The 15,090-nt window shown below is 53.8% G+C and overlaps 1 protein-coding gene across 2 annotated transcripts in view; it reads left to right on the top strand.

Moving 5' to 3' along the window:
* The first annotated feature begins 800 nt into the window (after positions 1–800).
* Positions 801–15,090, top strand: part of LOC140399373 (protein FAM163B-like) — a 232,380-nt gene continuing 218,090 nt past the window's right edge. The window contains exon 1 of one of the 2 annotated variants that reach the window (XM_072488961.1): positions 801–1,638. The gene's annotated coding sequence lies outside the window, so the exon portion shown is untranslated. Of the gene's footprint in view, positions 1,674–15,090 lie in introns of both variants that reach the window. The other variant, XM_072488960.1, reaches the window with a different exon arrangement.

Here is a 15,090-nt window from a genome sequence, read left to right on the forward strand (position 1 = left end):
TGATGGATAGGAGGGGGGCCCAGTGGGGGATATAAAGTGTAAGTGGGAGGAGGAGCTGGAAGGGAAGGTGGAGGTCGGGACGGGGACTGAGGCCCTGTGGAGGGTGGATGCGCCCTGCCTTATCCAGGTCACAGTAGTTCACAGGGCACATATGTTGGTGGCGAGGATGAAGGGTTAGAGGATAGGCGTGGGCGGTGTGGGGAGGCATGTCCGAAGCTGAAGGGGTTCATGCAAGGGTTCGTGGACGTAATGTCCAAGGTGCTGGAGGTGAAGGTGGTCCCAAGCCCAGAGGTGGCGATATTCCGGGTATCGGAAGACCCGGAAGTCCAGGGGGTGAGAGAAGTTGGCCTGGAGTTGGACCTTGCTCGGGTGGAGGGACTCAGAGCTGCTGAAAGTGGGGGTGTCGGTGAGTGACCTGGGGAAATTCCGGAGGCTGGAGAAGGTCAAGTTCGTCCTGAGGGGTCGGGATGGGTTCGCTCGGAGGTGGAAGCAGTTCATTGACTTCTTTAAGGAGGATTGAAGTGTCAGTGGGGGGAGGGGCGGTAAGGGGGTTAAAATGGGGAAGGCAGGATGGGAGAGGGGGTGATAGTGGTGAGTGGGAGCCCCCCCTCAGCAGAGGAGCTCACATTCAGCGAGGCACACTGGGAGGCTGACCGCTCCAACCCCGTAGGTCCCGTACAGGTTATAACAACAACCTCTGGGGACATGCGCTCTATACCTTTCAGAATCTTATCATTTATTGTGTATTCCCTTGCCTAGTCTGTTCTCCCATTTATATTATTTAATTTCTCCGGATTGAATTCCATTTGCCATTTTCTGTCCATTGGCGAACTGATTGATTTTACCCTACAGTCTGGAGCTTTCTTTATTATGATCAACCACACCTTCTTTCTGAAGCAGAGGGAATACACACACACTGGCTTAGATAGAGGGAGGAGAAGTGGTTTCTGAAGATCCTGGATGCATAAGGCCCCTCGCTGAGAGCTTTTCTCTCCCACCTCCTTCTCTCTCTGACAGATGCTTGTCATTCGCTGCCTCTGCTAACTCTGTCATTCTGCTGGCCACGGGGAATTGTAGCAACAGTCTCCATGACGGAGTTAGTGCTCCTCACAGAACCTTCAACCTCAGAACAAGGCCTTGTCCATATGTTTTTGTTGTTCTCACCAACTGTATAAATCACAAAGCAGTACCAGAACCTCAAACTGAACCAGCAAAAAAAATCCAGGAACAAAGCTGGAACCGGATCCAGCTGCGTGTTTGAGCACGAGCGTTACCCTGATGAGGTGAGACCGAAATGGCAGCATTGGTGTCAGATCTTCATTATCTGTGACTACCGTCGCTATCTGCAGACTCGGCACACGCTCCTAATATCCACACCCACAATCACCAAGGTCCCTTCCTGCGTCCATTGCGCCAAAACCTGGGACATTTCTGGGACCCAATTTTGCAGCCACTGTGAGATAGAGACAGGGACCTGCACAAAATGAAATTGTTCATCGAAGAGTTTGCATCTCCAAACCGTCATATTCTCAGCACATCACAAACGCCCACCTCATTCTCATCACCTAGCAACTGCAACCTGATCCTCAATTAAACTAAATTACACAAAACCAAAGACCGATCAAAACAACAGCAGCGGTGAGTCCATCAACATATTGTCCGAGGATTTTCATGTGGGTACATTTCTATATTCCTAAATGTGTTTAATATGTAATGTGCAGATTTACTGTGCAATTTATGTTTTTAATGCGTGATGTATGTTTTTAATACCAGGTTAAAGTCCAACAGGTTTGTTTCGATGTCACTTCGAAACGCGTGGTTCACAGTGACATCGAAACAAACCTGTTGGACTTTAACCTGGTGTAAGACTTCGCACTGTGCTCACCCCAGTCCAACGCTGGCATCTCCACATTATGTTTTTAATGTGTGATGTATGTTTTTAATGTGTGATGTATGTTTTTAATGCGTGATGTGTGTTTTTAATGTGTGATGTATGTTTTTAATGCGTGATGTGTGTTTTTAATGCGTGATGCATAGAATTTACAATGCAGAAGGAGGCCATTCGGCCCATCGAGACTGCACCAGCTCTTGGAAAGAGCACCCAACCCAAGGTTAACACCTCCACCCTATCCCCATAACCCAGTAACACCACCCAACACTAAGGGCAATTTTGGACACTAAGGGCAATTTATCATGGCCAATCCACCTAACCTGCACATCTTTGGACTGTGGGAGGAAACCGGAGCACCCGGAGGAAACCCACACACACACGGGGAGGATGTGCAGACTCCGCACAGACAGTGACCCAAGCCAGAATCGAACTTGGGACCCTGGAGCTGTGAAGCAATTGTGCTATCCACAATGCTACCGTGCTGCCCCTATGTTTCTAATGTGTGATGTATTTCTGTATCTTAGAGGGAAAAATGACCCAGGTAACTATAGTCCAACTAATTTAAAGTCTCTTGTACAATCTATCATTTGAGAGACATTAACTGAATCATTTCAAGTCTAGGGGCAGATTTATGAAAAGCAGGTGGAAAGTTGCACTTTCACAGACTTCAGTAATGAACACAGAAGGTTTTTATTAATAAGAATTCTACAATAGCCTCATGGCTGTAGCTCATTCGCACAATGACTCTGCCAAGGAGCCTCTCTCTCACCATGATGGTGAATCCACACTCTGAGACCCGATTGGTCACACAGAGCATGTGACCCTTCCTCTGCTGTGTTGCCCTTAAAGGGGTAAGCACCACATCCCCCCCTTAACTCCTTTATACAATCTTCAATAACTAAGGGCGCGAATCTCCGAGAACATTTCTAAGTGTGGCAAGGAGTAGGAATTGTCGCCAGCTTCCTGGCGTTCGGTCCAGTGAGGCCGGCAACCCAATTCAACATTAATTGATCCACTTAATGAGGCCTCACAGGCTTCTCGCCCCGAATGTCGGCTTGTCAGCTGATTCGCCGGAACCGCGCTCGCCAGCCCCCAGCTAACAAGGCCGAGCAGCACTTAAGCTGCACTTGCTAAGCCAATCCCAGCCAGCCCACAATAATGGAGCCGAGCAGACCAGCCTCAAGATTCGGGGTCGCTGACCTGGGGAGGCTCCTGGACGAGGTGGAGGCAGGAGGGATGTCCTGTTCCCCCGAGGGTCCCGGAGAGTGAGCCACAGGGCAGCCAGTGCTGCCTGGGGTGAGGTGGTGGCAGCTGTTGGCTCGAGGACTGTGACCAGGAGGACTGGACTCCGGTGCCGGAAGAAGGTCAAAGGTTCACACCGGGCAGCACGAGTGAGTAGACATCAACGCCCCCCCCTGCCCCAGGGAGCATCCACTCCAATCCCCCAGACAACCCCCAACCCTCTCACCCCCTCTCTCCTCAACCACCCCCCCAACCCTGCCTTCACACCCCTCCCCCTAGCACTGTGAACCACGCGTGTGGCTAACGGTGCCCTCTCCGTGTCTCTTCAGGAAAAGCTCTCACGCAATCGGCGGGAGGGGGCCCAGACTGGCGGTGATCAAAACCTTCACCGCCTTTGAGGAGTGGTCCCTGGAGGTGACCGGGGCCTGAGGTCAGGGCGGTCACCCACGCGGAGGCTGGCGGCGGGGCCGAGGTCAGGAACCACCGGGCCCCACCCGGGGGACCTGTCGAACGTGAGTTGTTGTTGCCTTACTGACTGACCCGTCCCTCCCACTGACCACATGTCCATTCTCCTCCAGGTCTTCCAAGGATGCAACTGTTATAGTCGTGGCACAGCTGTCACCCCCTCCCTCCCCCAGCACAGATACACACACCTCGGTCGGACATGTTAGTGGTCAGGCCTCTGGGGCACAATCTGGTGAGCACCACACTGCCGCTGATGGACATCAGCTGGAGGCAGGAACCCCCCCCGGGTGAGGCAGCGGTCGGAGGGCTGCCGGATCCCAGGACCCAGCTGGGTCCCAGCCTGATGCTGAGCCTCTGGAACAGGGATACCCGGAGCTGATGGGGACGATAGGGAGCGGCCGGGACACTCAGAGGGAGATGTCAGCGTCACTCCAGCAGCCCCATAGCCGATTGGAGGAGACCCAGAGGCTACGCAGGAGATGTCGTCGGCAATGAGCGGCACCGAGGCCAAAACTGCCAGGGTGGTGACCGCAGTGGAGAGCCTGGTGCACGGCGTCGGCACCCTGAGTGAAGGTGTCCAAGGCGTCGCGCAGCTGGTGACGGCCATGGCTGAGGGTCTCGGCAGAATGTCTGACTCAATGGGGGATGTGACCCAATACCAGGCCGACCTTGATGAGGTTCTGCGGGACATGTCCCGGTCTCAGGTGGGGATGGCCGAGGTGCTGCGGAGCTTGTCCCAGTCACTGAGGAGCATCGCCGAGGGCGTCGACACGATGGTGCGGACCATGGGGAGCCGCCAGGGCTGGCAGAGCCAGCCGGGGTCGAACCAGCTGCCCCTCTCTCCCAAGGTGAACCCCAGGGCCCTATGGGCACTGACCTGGAGGAGGGGGTGCTGCGTGCCAACCTAGTGGCCACCAGCTCCCCGCGTCCCGCCCCTCTGATGAGGCCAGCACATGGGACAGGGCGACACGGCTGTGATTGTGCCGTCGACAAGTGAGCCGGAGCCCTCCGGCCCCAGAGCCCCCAGAGGACGCCCACCATCGAAGGCCACGGGACGAGGTAAACAGCTGTCTGCCTCCACTTCAGATGTACATCCTGAGGACACAACTAGACGTAGTGGTGGAGCTCGGAGGGCCAGGCACATTGAGCATCACTGAGGGCACCGGGAGAGGGGAGGAGGGAATGGGGTGCCTAGGTAGGGGGTGGGGGGGTCTTGGGGGTTGGGGGTGGTGGACTGCACCAGCGAGAGTGGGGTTTGTACAACACATTAACACCTTTTTGCACAACCATTATGATGCCTCTGTCACTTCTTCCGCAATACGGGCTTCCCCCCCAACCCCCAATCCTTTGCCCATCTCTCCAGGCCCCCCACCATGGACCCACCCACCCTCCGGCGGTGGACATGTCCCCGGAGCTGTGTCCCATCCCCTGGGTGTTGGGATGTTGGCTGCTGCGTGTGTGGTGTTGCCTCCCGAGTGTCCAGGTATCAGGGTGTGATTGGGATGCTGGGTAATGCCTCCCACATGCTACATGGCCGCCCACTGGAGCCCACTTGGGTTGTGTGAAGTGTTCACTTAACCACGATTGTCAATTCCCTTTTAGCGACAGCCTTCAGCCGCACAGCCAGAGGCCTCGGCAGCCGGTGGGGGGGTGGGGTATGGATGATCGGTGGGGCAGCGATAAGAGCTGCTCCCGGAGCGGGTACACACAACCCAGGGTTTGGCATGGTGGTGCCGTGAGCAGTTGCCCCCCTGGTTTCCCACCTCTAGTGCCTCCCTCCCCCACCGTCCTATGGTGCCCACCCCTGCGGCGGGTCCCCACCCCCAACCGAGCACTGGGGTGACATTCCCAGCGCCCCCGGGCTCTGTGAGCAAAGATGGCTACGCCCCTCCTCGGATCCCCACAGAAGCTCTTCCGCCAGGTTCACATTTTTCAAAAGGAGCACTAATCTGTCCCAGCATGACCACTCGCTGGGGAGGCTGCTGAAAGACAGGAGGCCGTTGGATATGGGGTTGCTCCTGTTAATTGTATAGAAATGGAGCTTAAGTGATGATAATTGGTTTCTCGCTACGGTGAGATCCCAAATTCGCCTACAGGAGCGGACGGTTACATCGCAAACTGTTTGGCTCCCAGCGTGGATCTCGTTTTCTGCCTCAGCCGCTATTCACCGGCCCTGTTACGATTGAGCGAGAGCGTAGCGAGGCCGGAGAATCGTGCCCTAAGTCACTCAGTTCTGAATACTAACTAAATGTTATATGTGCGAGTTGGACAATTCTAAGTCGGATCTTTCAAGGATTTTTCTATGCTTTGTAGAGTGGTGTAACGCTGTTTCTGAGATGCTTCCACACAATCCACATTAACACAAACTACAAAACGGGCCCCTCCTCTGGCACAGGCAGTTCACTGCTATTTGCTTCCACGGACACGTCAGTGATGTTGATAAAAGGTCGGGCAGGTATTTTGGACAGAGCAAGAGGTTTTACAGCACCAGGTTAAAGCCCCACAGGTTTGTTTGGAATCACTAGCTTTCGGAGCTAGTGTTGTAAGACGTTTTACTCTGCCCACCCAGTCCAACGGCAGCATCTCCACATCATGGCTATTTTGGAGTTTACAGATTTGAAAACATTTCTTGATGGGACACTGCCTGTTGGAGTGTCTCTGCTCCTTCAGTGGTCCTCGTCTTTACAAAGAATCCGTGTCTCCACGTCCACTCCGTATCAATGGGGTGCGGTCTCAGAGTCAATCATTTCGGGAATCTAACTTGATCCACGGCTGAAGTTTCTCATGTTTCCGACTTCATTTACCATAAATGTCCAAAAAGGACCAGCTGAAAAATGTCCATCCATTTAGAATGTGCGTCAATTAGGGCAAAAGCACTGTGCCCAGTAACGGACCATCGTAATCGATATGGATAGGTACCGACGGCCAGCCAGGCCATTCCCCAGGGTGCAGTGAGAGCGTAACAGGCAGCCTGTGTTGCAGTTGACACTGTTGACAGAGCTTGAGAAGCTCCACGATATCAGGTCGTCGCACATCACCCCTGGCAACTCCTCCATCTTACAAATGCTGTGTGATTGCGCCAGGAGCCGTACAGTTCTGGTCTGCCTGGTACAGGTCCTTCTCTTCCCCAGAGCACAGTGCCATCCTGGCAACAGGACAGTACTGGTGGGGACAGGTCTGTCAGTGTATAACACTGGGGTACAGTACTGGTGGGGACGGGTCTGGCACTGTATAACACTGGGGTACAGTACTGGTGGGGATGGGTCTGTCACTGTATAACACTGGTGTACAGTACTGGTGGGGACGGGTCTGTCGCTGTATAACACTGGGGTACAGTACTGGTGGGGACGGGTCTGTTACTGTATAAAACTGGGGTACAGTACTCGTGGGGACGGGTCTGTCTCTGTATAACACTGGGGTACCGTACTGGTGGGGACGGGTCTGTCACTGTATAACACTGGGGTACAGCATCGGTGGGGATGGGTCTGTCACTGTCTAACACTGGGGTACAGTACTGGTGGGGATGGGTCTGTCACTGTGTAACACTGGGGTACAGTACTGGTGGGGACGGGTCTGTCACTGTGTAACACTGGGGTACAGTACTGGTGGGGAAGGGTCTGCCCCTGTATAACACTGGGGTACAGTACTGGTGGGTACAGGTCTGTCACTGTATAACACTGGAGTACAGTACTGGTGGGTACGGGTCAGTCACTGTATAACACTGGGGTACAGTACTGGTGGGGACGAGTCTGTCACTGTATAACACTGGGGTACAGTACTGGTGGGGATGGGTCTGTCACTGTATAACACTGGGGTACAGTACTGGTGGGGACGGGTCTGTCACTGTATAACACTGGGGTACAGTACTGGTGGGGACGGGTCTGTCCCTGTATAACACAGGGGTACAGTACTGGTGGGTACGGGTCTGTCACTGTATAACACTGGGGTACAGCATCGGTGGGGATGGGTCTGTCACTGTCTAACACTGGGGTACAGTACTGGTGGGGATGGGTCTGTCACTGTATACACTGGGGAACAGTACTGGTGGGGATTGGTCTGTCACTGTATAACACTGGGGTACAGTACTGGTGGGGACGGGTCTGTCACTGTATAACACTGGCGTACAGTACTGGTGGGGATGTGTCCTACTGTATAACACTGGGGTACAGTACTGGTGGGGACGGGTCAGTCGCTGTATAACACTGGGGTACAGTACTGGTGGGGACGGGCCTGTCACTGTATAACACTGGGATACAGTACTGGTGGGGATGGGTCTGTCACTGTATAACACTGGGGTACAGTACTGGTGGGGAGGGGTTTGTCGCTGTATAACACTGGGGTACAGCATGGGTGGGGACGGGTCTGTCACTGTATAACACTGGGGTACAGCATCGGTGGGGACGGGTCTGTCACTGTATAACACTGGGGTACAGCATGGGTGGGGATAGGTCTGTCACTGTATAACACTGGGGTACAGTACTGGTGGGGACGGGTCTGTCACTGTATAACACTGGGGTACGGTATTGGTGGGGACGGGTCTGTCACTGTATAACACTGGGGCACAGTACTGGTGGGTATGAGTCTATCACTGTATAACACTGGGGAACAGTACTGGTGGGGATGGGTCTGTCACTGTATAACACTGGGGTACAGTACTGTTGGGGACGGGTCTGTCACTGTATAACACTGGGGTACAGTACTGGTGGGGACAGGTCTGTCACTGTATAACTCTGGGGTACAGTACTGTTGGTGACGGGCCTTTCACTGTATAACACTGGGGTACTGTACTGGTGGGGACGGGTCTGTCACTGTATAACACTGGGGTACAGTACTGGTGGGGACGGGTCTGTCACTATATAACACTGGGGTACGGTATTGGTGGGGACGGGTCTGTCACTGTATAACACTGGGGTACTGTACTGGTGGGGACAGGTCTGTCACTGTATAACACTGGGGTACAGTACTGGTGGGGACGGGTCTGTCACTATATAACACTGGGGTACGGTATTGGTGGGGACGGGTCTGTCACTGTATAACACTGGGGCACAGTACTGGTGGGTATGAGTCTATCACTGTATAACACTGGGGTACAGTACTGGTGGGGACGGGTCTGTCACTGTATAACACTGGGGTACTGTACTGGTGGGGACAGGTCTGTCACTGTATAACACTGGGGTACAGTACTGGTGGGGACGGGTCTGTCACTGTATAACACTGGGGTACGGTATTGGTGGGGACGGGTCTGTCACTGTATAACACTGGGGTACTGTACTGGTGGGGACGGGTCTGTCACTGTATAACACTGGGGTACGGTATTGGTGGGGACGGGTCTGTCACTGTATAACACTGGGGTACTGTACTGGTGGGGACGGGTCTGTCACTGTATAACACTTAACACAGGGGTACCGTACTGATGGGGACGGGTCTGTCACTGTATAACACTGGGATACAGTACTGGTGGGGACGGGTCTGTCACTGTATAACACTGGGATACAGTGCTGGTGGGGATGGGTCTGTCACTGTATAGCACTGGGGTACGGTACTGGTGGGGACGGGTCTGTCACTGTGTAATACTGGGGTACAGTACTGGTGGGGATGGGTCTGTCACTGTATAACACTGAGGTACAGTACTGGTGGGGATGGGTCTGTCACTTTATAACACTGGGGTACAGTACTGGTGGAGATGGGTCTGTCACTGTATAACACTGGGGTACAGTACTGGTGGGGACGGGTCTATCACTGTATAACACTGGGGTACAGTACTGGTGGGGATGGGTCTGTCACTGTGTAACACTGGGGTACGGTACTGGTGGGGACGGGTCTGTCACTGTATAACACTGGGGTACAGTACTGGTGGAGACGGGTCTGTCACTGTATAACACTGGGGTACAGTACTGGTGGGGACGGGTCTGTCACTGTATAACACTGGGGTACAGTACTGGTGGAGACGGGTCTGTCACTGTATAACACTGGGGTACAGTACTGGTGGGGACGGGTCTGTCACTGTATAACACTGGGGTACAGTACTGGTGGGGATGGGTCTGTCCCTGTATAACACTGGGGTACAGTACTGGTGGGGACGGGTCTGTCTCTGTATAACACTGGGGTACAGTACTGGTGGGGATGGGTCTGTCACTGTATAACACTGGGACACAGTACTGGTGGGGATGGGTCTGTCCCTGTATAACACTGGGATACAGTACTGGTGGGGATGGGTCTGTCCCTGTATAACACTGGGGTACAGTACTGGTGGGGACGGGTCTGTCACTGTATAACACTGGGACACAGTACTGGTGGGGACGGGTCTGTCACTGTATAACACTGGGGTACAGTACTGGTGGGGACGGGTCTGTCACTGTATAACACTGGGGTACGGTACTGGCGGGGACGAGTCTGTCACTGTATAACACTGGGGTACAGTACTGGTGGGGACGGGTCTGTCGCTGTATAACACTGGGGTACAGTACTGGTGGGGACGGGTCTGTCACTGTATAACACTGGGGTACAGAACTGGGGGGGAAGGGTCTGTCACTGTATAACACTGGGGGACAGTACTGGTGGTGACGGGTCTGTCACTGTATAACACTGGGGTACAGTACTGGTGGGGACGGGTCTGTCACTGTATAACATTGGCGTACAGTACTGGTGGGTACGGGTCTGTCACTGTATAACACTGGGGTACAGTACTGGTGGGGACGGGTCTGTCGCTGTATAACACTGGGGTACAGTACTGGTGGGGATGGGTCTGTCACTGTATAACTCTGGGGTACAGTACTGGTGGGGACGGGTCTGTCACTGTATAACACTGGGGTACAGTACTGGTGGGGATGGGTCTGTCGCTGTATAACACTGGGGTACAATACTAGTGGGGATGGGTCTGTCACTGTATAACACTGAGGTACAGTACTGGTGGTGATCGGTCTGTCACTGTATAACACTGGGGTACAGTACTGGTGGGGACGGGTCTGTCACTGTATAACACTGGTGTACAGTACTGGTGGGGATGGATCTGTTACTGTATAACACTGGGGTACAGTACTGGTGGGGGCGGGTCTGTCACTGTATAACACTGGGGTACAGTACTGGTGGGGATGGGTCTGTCGCTGTATAACACTGGGGTACAATACTAGTGGGGACGGGTCTGTCACTGTATAACACTGAGGTACAGTACTGGTGGTGATCGGTCTGTCACTGTATAACACTGGCGTACAGTACTGGTGGGGACGGGTCTGTCACTGTATAACACTGGGGTACAGTACTGGTGGGGATGGGTCTGTCACTGTATAACACTGGGTTACGGTACTGGTGGGGACGGGTCTGTCACTGTATAACACTGGCGTACAGTACTGGTGGGGATGTGTCCTACTGTATAACACTGGGGTACAGTACTGGTGGGGAGGGGTTTGTCGCTGTATAACACTGGGGTACAGCATGGGTGGGGACGGGTCTGTCACTGTATAACACTGGGGTACAGCATCGGTGGGGACGGGTCTGTCACTGTATAACACTGGGGTACAGCATGGGTGGGGATAGGTCTGTCACTGTATAACACTGGGGTACAGTACTGGTGGGGACGTGTCTGTCACTGTATAACACTGGGGTACGGTATTGGTGGGGACGGGTCTGTCACTGTATAACACTGGGGCACAGTACTGGTGGGTATGAGTCTATCACTGTATAACACTGGGGAACAGTACTGGTGGGGATGGGTCTGTCACTGTATAACACTGGGGTACAGTACTGTTGGGGACGGGTCTGTCACTGTATAACACTGGGGTACAGTACTGGTGGGGACAGGTCTGTCACTGTATAACTCTGGGGTACAGTACTGGTGGGGACGGGCCTTTCACTGTATAACACTGGGGTACTGTACTGGTGGGGACGGGTCTGTCACTGTATAACACTGGGGTACAGTACTGGTGGGGACGGGTCTGTCACTATATAACACTGGGGTACGGTATTGGTGGGGACGGGTCTGTCACTGTATAACACTGGGGTACTGTACTGGTGGGGACAGGTCTCTCACTGTATAACACTGGGGTACAGTACTGGTGGGGACGGGTCTGTCACTATATAACACTGGGGTACGGTATTGGTGGGGACGGGTCTGTCACTGTATAACACTTAACACAGGGGTACCGTACTGATGGGGACGGGTCTGTCACTGTATAACACTGGGATACAGTACTGGTGGGGACGGGTCTGTCACTGTATAACACTGGGATACAGTGCTGGTGGGGATGGGTCTGTCACTGTATAGCACTGGGGTACGGTACTGGTGGGGACGGGTCTGTCACTGTGTAATACTGGGGTACAGTACTGGTGGGGATGGGTCTGTCACTGTATAACACTGAGGTACAGTACTGGTGGGGATGGGTCTGTCACTTTATAACACTGGGGTACAGTACTGGTGGAGATGGGTCTGTCACTGTATAACACTGGGGTACAGTACTGGTGGGGACGGGTCTATCACTGTATAACACTGGGGCACAGTACTGGTGGGGATGGGTCTGTCACTGTGTAACACTGGGGTACGGTGCTGGTGGGGACGGGTCTGTCACTGTATAACACTGGGGTACAGTACTGGTGGAGACGGGTCTGTCACTGTATAACACTGGGGTACAGTACTGGTGGGGACGGGTCTGTCACTGTATAACACTGGGGTACAGTACTGGTGGAGACGGGTCTGTCACTGTATAACACTGGGGTACAGTACTGGTGGGGACGGGTCTGTCACTGTATAACACTGGGGTACAGTACTGGTGGGGATGGGTCTGTCCCTGTATAACACTGGGGTACAGTACTGGTGGGGACGGGTCTGTCTCTGTATAACACTGGGGTACAGTACTGGTGGGGATGGGTCTGTCACTGTATAACACTGGGACACAGTACTGGCGGGGATGGGTCTGTCCCTGTATAACACTGGGATACAGTACTGGTGGGGATGGGTCTGTCCCTGTATAACACTGGGGTACAGTACTGGTGGGGACGGGTCTGTCACTGTATAACACTGGGACACAGTACTGGTGGGGACGGGTCTGTCACTGTATAACACTGGGGTACAGTACTGGTGGGGACGGGTCTGTCACTGTATAACACTGGGGTACGGTACTGGCGGGGACGGGTCTGTCACTGTATAACACTGGGGTACAATACTGGTGGGGACGGGTCTGTCGCTGTATAACACTGGGGTACAGTACTGGTGGGGACGGGTCTGTCACTGTATAACACTGGGGTACAGAACTGGGGGGGAACGGTCTGTCACTGTATAACACTGGGGTACAGTACTGGTGGTGACGGGTCTGTCACTGTATAACACTGGGGTACAGTACTGATGGGGACGGGTCTGTCACTGTATAACACTGGCGTACAGTACTGGTGGGTACGGGTCTGTCACTGTATAACACTGGGGTACAGTACTGGTGGGGACGGGTCTGTCGGTGTATAACACTGGGGAACAGTACTGGTGTGTACGGGTCTGGCACTGTATAACGCTGTGGTACAGCACGGGTGGGGACGTGTCTGTCACTGTATAACACTGGGGTACAGTACTGGTGGGGATGGGTCTGTCGCTGTATAACACTGGGGTACAATACTAGTGGGGATGGGTCTGTCACTGTATAACACTGGGGTACAGTACTGGTGGTGATCGGTCTGTCACTGTATAACACTGGGGTACAGTACAGGTGGGGATGGGTCTGTCACTGTATAACACTGGTGTACAGTACTGGTGGGGACGGGCCTGTCACTGTATAACACTGGGGTACAGTACTGGTGGGGGCGGGTCTGTCACTGTATAACACTGGGGTACAGTACTGGTGGGGATGGGTCTGTCACTGTATAACACTGGTGTACAGTACTGGTGGGGACGGGCCTGTCACTGTATAACACTGGGGTACAGTACTGGTGGGGGCGGGTCTGTCACTGTATAACGCTGTGGTACAGCACGGGTGGGGACGTGTCTGTCACTGTATAACACTGGGGTACAGTACTGGTGGGGATGGGTCTGTCGCTGTATAACACTGGGGTACAATACTAGTGGGGATGGGTCTGTCACTGTATAACACTGGGGTACAGTACTGGTGGTGATCGGTCTGTCACTGTATAACACTGGGGTACAGTACAGGTGGGGATGGGTCTGTCACTGTATAACACTGGTGTACAGTACTGGTGGGGACGGGCCTGTCACTGTATAACACTGGGGTACAGTACTGGTGGGGGCGGGTCTGTCACTGTATAACACTGGGGTACAGTACTGGTGGGGATGGGTCTGTCACTGTATAACACTGGTGTACAGTACTGGTGGGGACGGGCCTGTCACTGTATAACACTGGGGTACAGTACTGGTGGGGGCGGGTCTGTCACTGTATAACACTGGGGTACAGTACTGGTGGGGGCGGGTCTGTCACTGTATAACACTGGGGTACAGTACTGGTGGGGATGGGTCTGTCGCTGTATAACACTGGGGTACAATACTAGTGGGGACGGGTCTGTCACTGTATAACACTGGGGTACAGTACTGGTGGTGATCGGTCTGTCACTGTATAACACTGGCGTACAGTACTGGTGGGGGCGGGTCTGTCACTGTATAACACTGGGGTACAGTACTGGTGGGGATGGGTCTGTCACTGTATAACACTGGGTTACAGTACTGGTGGGGACGGGTCTGTCACTGTATAACTCTGCGGTACGGTACTGGTGAAGACGGGTCTGTCACTGTATTACACTGGGGCACAGTACTGGTGGGGACGGGTCTGTCACTGTGTAACACTGGGGTACAGTACTGGTGTGGACGGGACTGTCGCTGTATAACACTGGGGCACAGTACTGGTGGGTATGAGTCTATCACTGTATAACACTTAGCACTGGGGTACCGTAATGATGGGGACGGGTCTGTCACTGTATAACACTGGGGTACAGTACTGGTGGGGATGGGTCTGTCACTGTGTAACACTGGGGTACGGTACTGGTGGGGACGGGTCTGTCACTGTATAACACTGGGGTACAGTACTGGTGGAGACGGGTCTGTCACTGTATAACACTGGGGTACAGTACTGGTGGGGACGGGTCTGTCACTGTATAACACTGGGGTACAGTACTGGTGGAGACGGGTCTGTCACTGTATAACACTGGGGTACAGTACTGGTGGGGACGGGTCTGTCACTGTATAACACTGGGGTACAGTACTGGTGGGGATGGGTCTGTCCCTGTATAACACTGGGGTACAGTACTGGTGGGGACGGGTCTGTCTCTGTATAACACTGGGGTACAGTACTGGTGGGGATGGGTCTGTCACTGTATAACACTGGGACACAGTACTGGCGGAGATGGGTCTGTCCCTGTATAACACTGGGATACAGTACTGGTGGGGATGGGTCTGTCCCTGTATAACACTGGGGTACAGTACTGGTGGGGACGGGTCTGTCACTGTATAACACTGGGACACAGTACTGGTGGGGACGGGTCTGTCACTGTATAACACTGGGGTACAG

Source organism: Scyliorhinus torazame, chromosome 22, assembly GCF_047496885.1.
Source record: "Scyliorhinus torazame isolate Kashiwa2021f chromosome 22, sScyTor2.1, whole genome shotgun sequence".
Taxonomy (NCBI): domain Eukaryota; kingdom Metazoa; phylum Chordata; class Chondrichthyes; order Carcharhiniformes; family Scyliorhinidae; genus Scyliorhinus; species Scyliorhinus torazame.